Consider the following 8,318-nt stretch of genomic DNA (forward strand, 5'->3'; position numbering starts at 1 on the left):
ATGGCATAGCCAGACCCATGTATGGAAGTCTCTTTTTGTGACTTCCGCCTTCCTTATCTTCTGTCCCTGTATTCTCCCCCGCCACCTTCACCCTCAGCTGAGGCACTGCCCTGTAGCTCCTTCTCCTTCTCCCCACCCTGAGAGACTTTGTCCCCTGGTGTGTCCAGAACAGAAAAATCATCCACCCCAATGGACTTACATGCAGGTGCGTCTCCGTCCCCCAAGCCATCCCCCCAAACCGACCACCATTGTCCTTTACCTCTTCCTTGTGTTCCCAAAGGCCGCAAAACCTTCCGGGCCCCTCGGCCACGTGCCGGCCCTTGCCGCCCTTCTTGCTGTTCTCCACCAACAGCCCGATCCTGCAAAATAGAAACGGAAAGAGGGGTTGCGCCGCTCCTGCGTCCTTTCCCCCTCCCTCTCACGCTGCTTACCTCTGCCTCCCGAATCTCCCCATCTTCCTATTCATCCAAATCCTCCTCATAGTCGAGTTCCAACACATCTTCTTCACCCACATCCATCCTATTGTCACCACCACCACTCGTCATCATGTAGTTAGCTGAAACCTCGTCTTGTCCCTCATGGCGCACACCATCTCTGTGGAAACCCCGATCCTGCGGAGTAGAGAAGGCCGCCGAAGACCCCTCTAGCGCTTCAGACCAACGCGCTGGGGCCGTGTTGCACCCCGTTGGCATCGCCTTCTTTCTGCCAACCTCAGGTATTGGGATCGACCTTCCGTGCCAATCGTGGCCGTGTGCGCCACTGGCTCCCATCGCGCTACCTAAACCACCGGCCCCACAAGTCTCCTGACCCTTACCGCTCGGTACCCAAACCCAGCTGCCCTTGTTAGCTTCCTGTGGCATGGTCCCTGTGCTCCCTGCGCTCTCTGCTGGCCTCTTTAGTTGCCGGCCGTATGGCGCGGCCACCTCGCGCTCCATGCATAATTGGGCCCACCTGTCCTCCGTCTCTGCCACTATGCGGCGTTGTTCCCGTATCCTGGCCTCTAAGTCCTATGCTTCACCCATGTCCAGCCTGCTTAGCCTGGGGCCACTCTGCCCCAGTCCTGTAAGGGGCTCAGGCGCTCCACCCCCCCAGCCTTCCTGGTTTGCACCTTGCTTGCCTTACCTTTCGCTGTGCCACCCCCCTGCCTGGGGCCCTTGCCCTTCTTCTTAACTGTCATGGGGGCGCCTGCTAAATTGGCCCATCTCTGGGGAGGGACAGGTCCATTGGTGCCATCTCTGTACTGGGGCCCGGGAGCTCCTGCACCACTAACTCCTGCAGGGGGACGTTTTCCCCCACTGGCTGCTCCTGATGAGCCTCATTGCCCCCATCCTGCTGTTCTTTTGCTGCCCCCTCCTCTAATAACTCTGCCTCGCTAGGGGGGCCCTCACCCTCTCCCATCTGGCTGGTGGGGGAGGCTGCACCTCGTGCCCGCCCCACCGCCGCTTTTTGGGGCTTTTTGGCCCTCTCAGGTGAAGAACAAGCGGCTACAACTGCCGCTACCCGGCCAGACGCACTGCGCGTCGGCCGCACCATTCTGACCCAGGCCTGGTCCAAAACCCCAGGCCTGAGGAGGTCGGATCGGCCGGCTGTGCCTAAGATGCGAAGCGTGGCCTTTACCGCCTCAGCGTCATGGCTGGTTGCCATGGTGCCAGAGCAGAAAAATCTCCTGTGCCCCAAAACTAGTAAAACTGCCGAAAGCCGGTTCTCGACCCGGCAAACGCACGTGTGCGCTGGCGGTCGACGCGTTGATTCAAAAGCGCGCCGCCGCTTATACCTGCAAAACTTCTTGCTCGCCGAGCGATGCAACAGTGCTCGTCGGCTTATTTATAATGAAAAAACAGGCTCCCCCCGCAGACCAACAAACCCCAAAACTGGCCTGGTTTAAAGCCTCTGCCCAGAGACCAGCCAAACTAACCGCGCGATGGGCTATTCGGAAAGAGGCCGGTCCCTCCCCCCACACACCTTTTTATCCCCACCCTTAAAGCCCACCTCCACTTACCTAAAAACCAATCCCGTCCCACGCCGTCACTTCCCCTTCCTGAAAGAGCCCACGGAGAGACTAGAGCGGGTCTCTTTCTCTCCGCGGGCCCCTCCATTCCCTGGGCTTTGAAAAGTTTCCTTCAGATGGGCCTTTAGTGAGTTCCCAGCTGACTTCAAAACATGCAAGTAGTATTTCAGAAAGTCCGCTTCACAGGTTAACCGTTGGTGTGTCAAGTCGAATTCTAAACAAATTCGGGATCTCCTTAAATGCCTGGGTAGATTACATTTCCCTTTGTAAGCTAGAGATGGGCACATTTCAAGGAGGAGGAACAGGCCCCGGGAAAGGCCAGGTGACCATGTCATAAAGCAGGGTGAAGAGATGCCTTAATAACTTTAAAAATCGGTACGGCAGATGGACTTCTTAGTTTTCTATTAAAGCATGCCAAACCGTAGGTAATCACTGCTGCTTTTTTCTTTATGGAAGCTACGTGGGCTTCTGGTTTTGCTGTGTATGAGAACTAGACCCTGAAGTAGTTCTATTTTGGTGCAGATTTGATTGTCAGGGGGCCTAGGCTCCAGGAGTGCAATTTCTTGTTCCTTTGTTACCCAAATATTACCACCTTCGATTTATCCTGGTTTACAGCTAGATAGTTTTTGACATTATAATCATGGAGGCTACTCAGGGCTCGCTGCATCCCACTCCTGGTATAATCCATTATCACAATATCATCTGCATATTGAAGAATATGCACCAGCGACTGGCCTAAGTGAGGAGGAGCCAAACAGTGTTTTGCCAGGGCCTTGCCCAGATCTGCTGTATACAGACTGAACAGCAGATGGGCAAGAAAACAGCCTTGCTTCACGCCACCTTCGGTGAGAATTATTTTGGAAGTAGTAAGTGGCGCAGTTTTTACGCGTGCCCATGTGTCTAAATAGAGTGCAATGATGGCTTGCAGGAAATTTGGTTGAAATGATGGGTTAAACCCAGATCTTTGTGACTGTGGTGAAGGTTTACATAGATGGACCCATACCAGAGTGGAGTACTATACTTCCTGTTCAGTCAACCACTCCACCTTCTGATGGCACCTAGTATGACGTTCCTGTCTGTGCAGGTATTATTATTATTTCTGAAGGCCTGTCGATGACAGCTTTTCAGTCCCGCTATCTGGGAGGTATTTTCTTTGTGGCCCTAAGTGGGTTTAAAACCTGGTAGAACAGGAGTTTTTTATTTTTCTCTGAAGTCGGGCTTAATGCTCAAGAGTTAGTTACCTGTATGGTATGTGCCCTGCTCTGAGTAGAGCATCTTCAGTATGCCTTAAAGGCACTACTAAGAAATGAGCCTGGATAGCTCAGTAGGGAAAGCATCAGACTTTTAATCTGAGGGTGCAGGGTTCAAGTCTTTGTTCAGGCTGTTAGTCTTAAGTAAGATAATTTAAATACATTAGTAGTGCTTTTAGTATCCTTGATAGGGTAGCCTAAAACTCCCTTGGATCCTTTAAACATGGCTCACCACTTTGCACAAGAGCCTATTTATGGTGAATCTCTTGTTTCTCCCTGCTTTAATCTTCGGAGCATTACTTATGCTTCTCTTTTTAGGGTTGTTCCACTTCTCCTGAAAGACTCTTCATTTCACATACAGAGTAGTGGGGCAAGTGATAACGCCATTCCACATCTGTGCGCCTTTTCACTTCTTTAGCAAGCTGCTTTCACTATACCTCAGCAGCATGGGCTCTTGCTGCTGGTCTTTCCGGCACCGGTGGTAAATGGGTTCAAGTTCCTTCTTGTGATCTCTACAGACAGGGATTTTTCCTTCATCCTTGTCCCCTGCTGGTCTTCCTTGTTTGTGGCATCTTGCCTACATTCCTAGTCTTTGCGGGTCATGCTCACTGCACTCTTCTCTTGTGCCACTGGTCCTGTCATTACACTGACCCTTCACCACAAGGAGATGTGTAGTACTTACTTATTGCTTAGAGGCATGGTTCTGTACCATTGCTGCTACAGTCACCTCTTATGCAAGAGTCCACACACCAACTAGGGCCTCAAGATTTTATTACAAGACCGGAGGCTCCTATTATGCAGTCTTTTCTTGCTTTAATTACGAACAGCAGCCAAGCAAGAACTACAGTATCCAGAAACAAAAGAACTACAAAATGACCTCATAGTGTAGTAACCAATGGGATATCACAATGCACTACTAATATCTTAACTGCGAGCAACAAGTCCTCTTTTCTTGCTGCTCGCAGTCAAGATAAGTACCTACATTACTTGCTCGGTTGTTTATTGTGATTACTGTTATTACTATTGCATTGTGAAACTTGTGTGTTTAGCGCGCGGTTATTATAAGGGAACGCGCGTCCTTTTTTTCTGTCCTTCCGACACAGCGTCTCTCAACGGCCGTCTTCGGCCGTTGAGGACGCGCGCTCGAGCGCGGCGCATTCCTTTCAGCGCACGCGTAGCATTCCTCACATTCTTTGGGCCGGCATACCTTGTCAGCTGATACTCGCGTCGCGTCTTTATTTCCGACCGGGTTTGCTTGCTATTTGAGCATAATTGGCTCACTTTGCCTCGTTTGGCATTCTCAACTCCTGCCCTCGTCTGTCAGTCGACTTCGACTGCATTGAACCGCCTCCCTTGGCTCGGTCCCGCCCCTTCAGACACTCCTTTTTCTTTTTCCTCAAAAAATTAACCCTTCGGTGACCAGTGTGTTTTTACATTATGGCTGGGGAAGAGGATTCCCAGGTGTTTCAGGAGAGTTTGAAGTCCTTCATAAGGGACTCTGTACCGCAGGCAGTCTCAGTTTCCATGTCTGAGGTTACCAAAAATTTTGAAGCCTCGGTTTCAAAGATGATGTCTTCTTCCAAATTGCCTTTTAATAAGAGCAGGAAACGTGCGACCACTCTCCCAATGACGTCCAAAGGCGTTTCCTCTGGTCCTTCCACCCGAGAGGTCTATAAATCGGGTCCCCCTCCTTCTCCTTTATATATTTCGCAGTTAAGAGACACGGATGACGATGATAATGTTTCCAGCCATGAGGGCGATGTGGACGGATCAGAAGATCCAGTTTCTTATGGGCCTCTGGAGAAAAGGCGTAGAATTTCTCCTCCTGACGGTGGTGACGTACACCTAGTGTCTCACGATTTAGTCGACCATGCTGGTGAACCCTTATTTGATCCCTCCTTCATGGTCCATCCAAATTCAAAGGAGTGGTACCCATCAGAGCATGTGGCGGATTATGTTTCTTTCTTTTTACGTCACCCTCTGGATAAAGCAGCTCGTAATAAACTCAAGTCAGAGTGTCCTCGTCCCTCTCTTCCGGATAATATAACAGCAACTCCGGTAATTGATCCTAACATGCTGATGTTCCTCTCAAAATTCGGCAAGGATCCCAAAAAGGGCGTGGATAGAGCCTGGTCGGGTTGCCAGGACAAGCTTCTTGATTTGGTGGGCCCTCTCACCAGAATTTTTGATTTGGCGGAAGAAGCAAAAATGGATAGTAACCCTATTGATCCGGAGGTCCTTTCAAACTGGGCGCAACGTGCTATTTGTATGCTGGGGAACGCCAACACTCAACTTTCGATTGAAAGGAGGAAGAGTCTGCTTTTAAAGATCGATCCCAAATTAACTTCTCTGGCCTCAAAAGATGAGGGTCCTTTGGCCAAAGGCCTGTTATTTGGAGATTCTTTTATTAAAGATTTGGGCAAATATGTGTCCACCTTTGCCTCTCTGGATAAGGCCCAGCTTTCGATGAAGAAATTTTTTTCGTCTCGGGTTTTTGCCAGGGCCGGCAAAGGCAGGAGTCGCTTTGCCGGCCGCTCCATCAGGAATCAATATTCCAACAGAGACTCCTTCAACCAGCAATCTCAACCTGAATCCTATTCAGGATACAAACCGAAGTTCTATCCCCGTCGTTCAAGAGGCTACCGGTCCAGAGGTTACTCCAGCAGGGGAGACCAAACCTCCGGTAAGTATTTCCGCTTCTGGCCTTCCTCCTGTAGGGGGCAGATTAGCTCTGTGTCTCGATTCATGGCGTTCTCTCACCTCAGATCCCTGGGTGATTCAATCTGTTCAAGGGTACCAGTTAGAATTCTATCAGATGCCAGTTCAGAGTCGCGTCCCTATACCCCTAGTTTTTTCCCAAGAGCAAAACGAGCTTTTGCGCGTCGAAATCCAATCTCTCCTGGCCAAGTGCGCAATAGAGCCTGTTCAATTCGACTCTTCGGGCTTCCTCAGCACCATCTTTCTAGTTCAGAAGAAGAATCACAAATTTCGTCTGGTATTGAATCTCAAGGCTTTCAACAATTTCATAATCTATCGTCACTTCAAGATGGAGACTATTCTCCATCTCAGGGACATTCTGCTTCACCGAGATTGGCTAATCAGACTGGATCTGCAAGATGCCTATCTCACAGTCCCAATTCATCATTCACACAGGAAGTTTCTTCAATTCCAATGGCAGGACTCTTTTTACCGCTTTCGAGTTCTTCCCTTCGGCCTTTCTTCCGCTCCTTGGTGTTTCACCAAGATTCTCAAACCCGTCGCAGCCTTTCTCCGGTCTCACGGGGTGCGTTTAATTCTCTATTTGGACGACTTCCTTTTGATGGCACAGGACAAAAATCTACTTCTAGATCATCTTCAACTGTGTCTAAACCTCCTTCGCGATTTAGGTTTTCTCATCAATGTGCAAAAGTCGGTTTTAGTTCCGACTCAATCTTTGGAGTTTCTCGGTTTTCGAATAAATACCACTCTATCGGTGTTGCAGCTCCCGCAACACAAGGTTTCATTGATCAAGAAGGAGATTCGCCACTCCCTTTCCCTTCCGCAGATCTCTCTCAGAAATCTGGCACGCCTAGTAGGTCTGTTAGCTTCTTCCATTCAGGCAATCTTCCCAGGTCCTTTACATTATCGAGCCCTGCAACGGCTCAAAATACGTCATCTTCACAAGGGTCTCGCTTATTCGGATCCCTTGGTCTTAGATGCCGAATCCAAAGAAGAGCTTCAGTGGTGGCTAACCCATCTAGATGCCTGGAACGGCAGAACTATCTTCTCTGCCGCCCCAGATCTTGTATTAGAATCCGATGCAAGTCGGACGGGTTGGGGCGCGAGATGTGGTCAGTTCTCGACTGGGGGCGCATGGTCTCTGAAGGAGTCCTTCTTGCACATCAACAGTTTAGAGATGCTTGCAGGTTCCTTTGCCATCCGCACTTTTGCAAAGAACAGGGTAAGTTGCACCATCCTTCTCAGGATGGACAATTTGTCCGCGGTCAGATACATCAATCACCTAGGAGGTACCAGGTCAAAGATACTCTCCTCTCTGGCAAAACATCTTTGGGAATATTGTCTGCCTCGTCGGATTTCAGTCAAGGCGGTTTTCCTGCCAGGCAGATTCAATACAGTAGCGGATTGGTATTCCAGACACCTTCACGATTCCAGCGATTGGCAACTGCACCCTTCAGTGTTCAGTCACCTTTCTTTTGTCTTTGGAGAAATGTCTATAGATCTGTTTGCTTCTCGCCTCAATTCTCACCTTCCTTCATATTTCAGTTGGAGGCCAGATCCACAAGCCCTGGCCACAGATGCCTTTCTTCAGATTTGGCCGACTTCCCTTCTATATGCTTTTCCCCCTTTCCTTCTCATCCCCAGAGTCCTCGCTCAGGTGCGCAGGCAACGGTCTATTCTGGTGATTGTAACTCCTTTCTGGCAGACCCAACCGTGGTATCCGACTCTATTAGAGCTGGCGATCGCTCCGCCTCTTTGGCTGCCCCAATTTCCCGATCTCCTCTTGAATCCTCAGGGCCATCAACATCAGTTGATTCTCGACGGATCCCTGTTCCTCATAGCTTGGAAAGTTTCGGGTCGTCCTGGGGAGTCCCAGGAATTTCGGAGGACGCTGTTAAATTTATCCAGCAGGCCAGAGCCCCGGGAACTTCCAGGGCCTATAAGTCAGCTTGGTCCCTTTGGTGCAGCTGGTGCCTGGACAGGAATTCAGATCCCTTTTCAGCGAATGTAGTATTAATTATAAATTTTTTGGCTTCTTTGGCTTCTCAAGGTAAGGCTTATCGCACTATTAATTTGTATAGATCTGCCATTTCTGCGGAACATCAAAGAGTTGATGGTAGGCCAGTTGGAGAGCATCCCCTGGTCTGTCAATTGTTAAAGGGAGTAAGATACGTTAATACACCGTCTCCTAAATATAATGTTATGTGGGATGTTACTCTGGTGTTGCGTTTTCTTACCTCGTGGCCTGATAATGAATTATTATCTCTCAAACAGCTTTCGGCTAAGTTAACCATCCTTTTATGTTTAGTTTCTATCAAGCGGATCTCAGATGTTAGAGCACT

The 8,318-nt window shown here is 49.5% G+C and overlaps 1 non-coding gene across 1 annotated transcript; it reads left to right on the forward strand.

Moving 5' to 3' along the window:
• Positions 1–3,318: 3,318 nt before the first annotated feature.
• Positions 3,319–3,391, forward strand: TRNAK-UUU (transfer RNA lysine (anticodon UUU)). The gene has a single exon. It is a non-coding gene; the product is annotated as a tRNA-Lys (tRNA).
• Positions 3,392–8,318: the final 4,927 nt, after the last annotated feature.

Source organism: Pleurodeles waltl, chromosome 6 (assembly GCF_031143425.1).
Source record: "Pleurodeles waltl isolate 20211129_DDA chromosome 6, aPleWal1.hap1.20221129, whole genome shotgun sequence".
In the NCBI taxonomy this organism is placed as follows: domain Eukaryota; kingdom Metazoa; phylum Chordata; class Amphibia; order Caudata; family Salamandridae; genus Pleurodeles; species Pleurodeles waltl.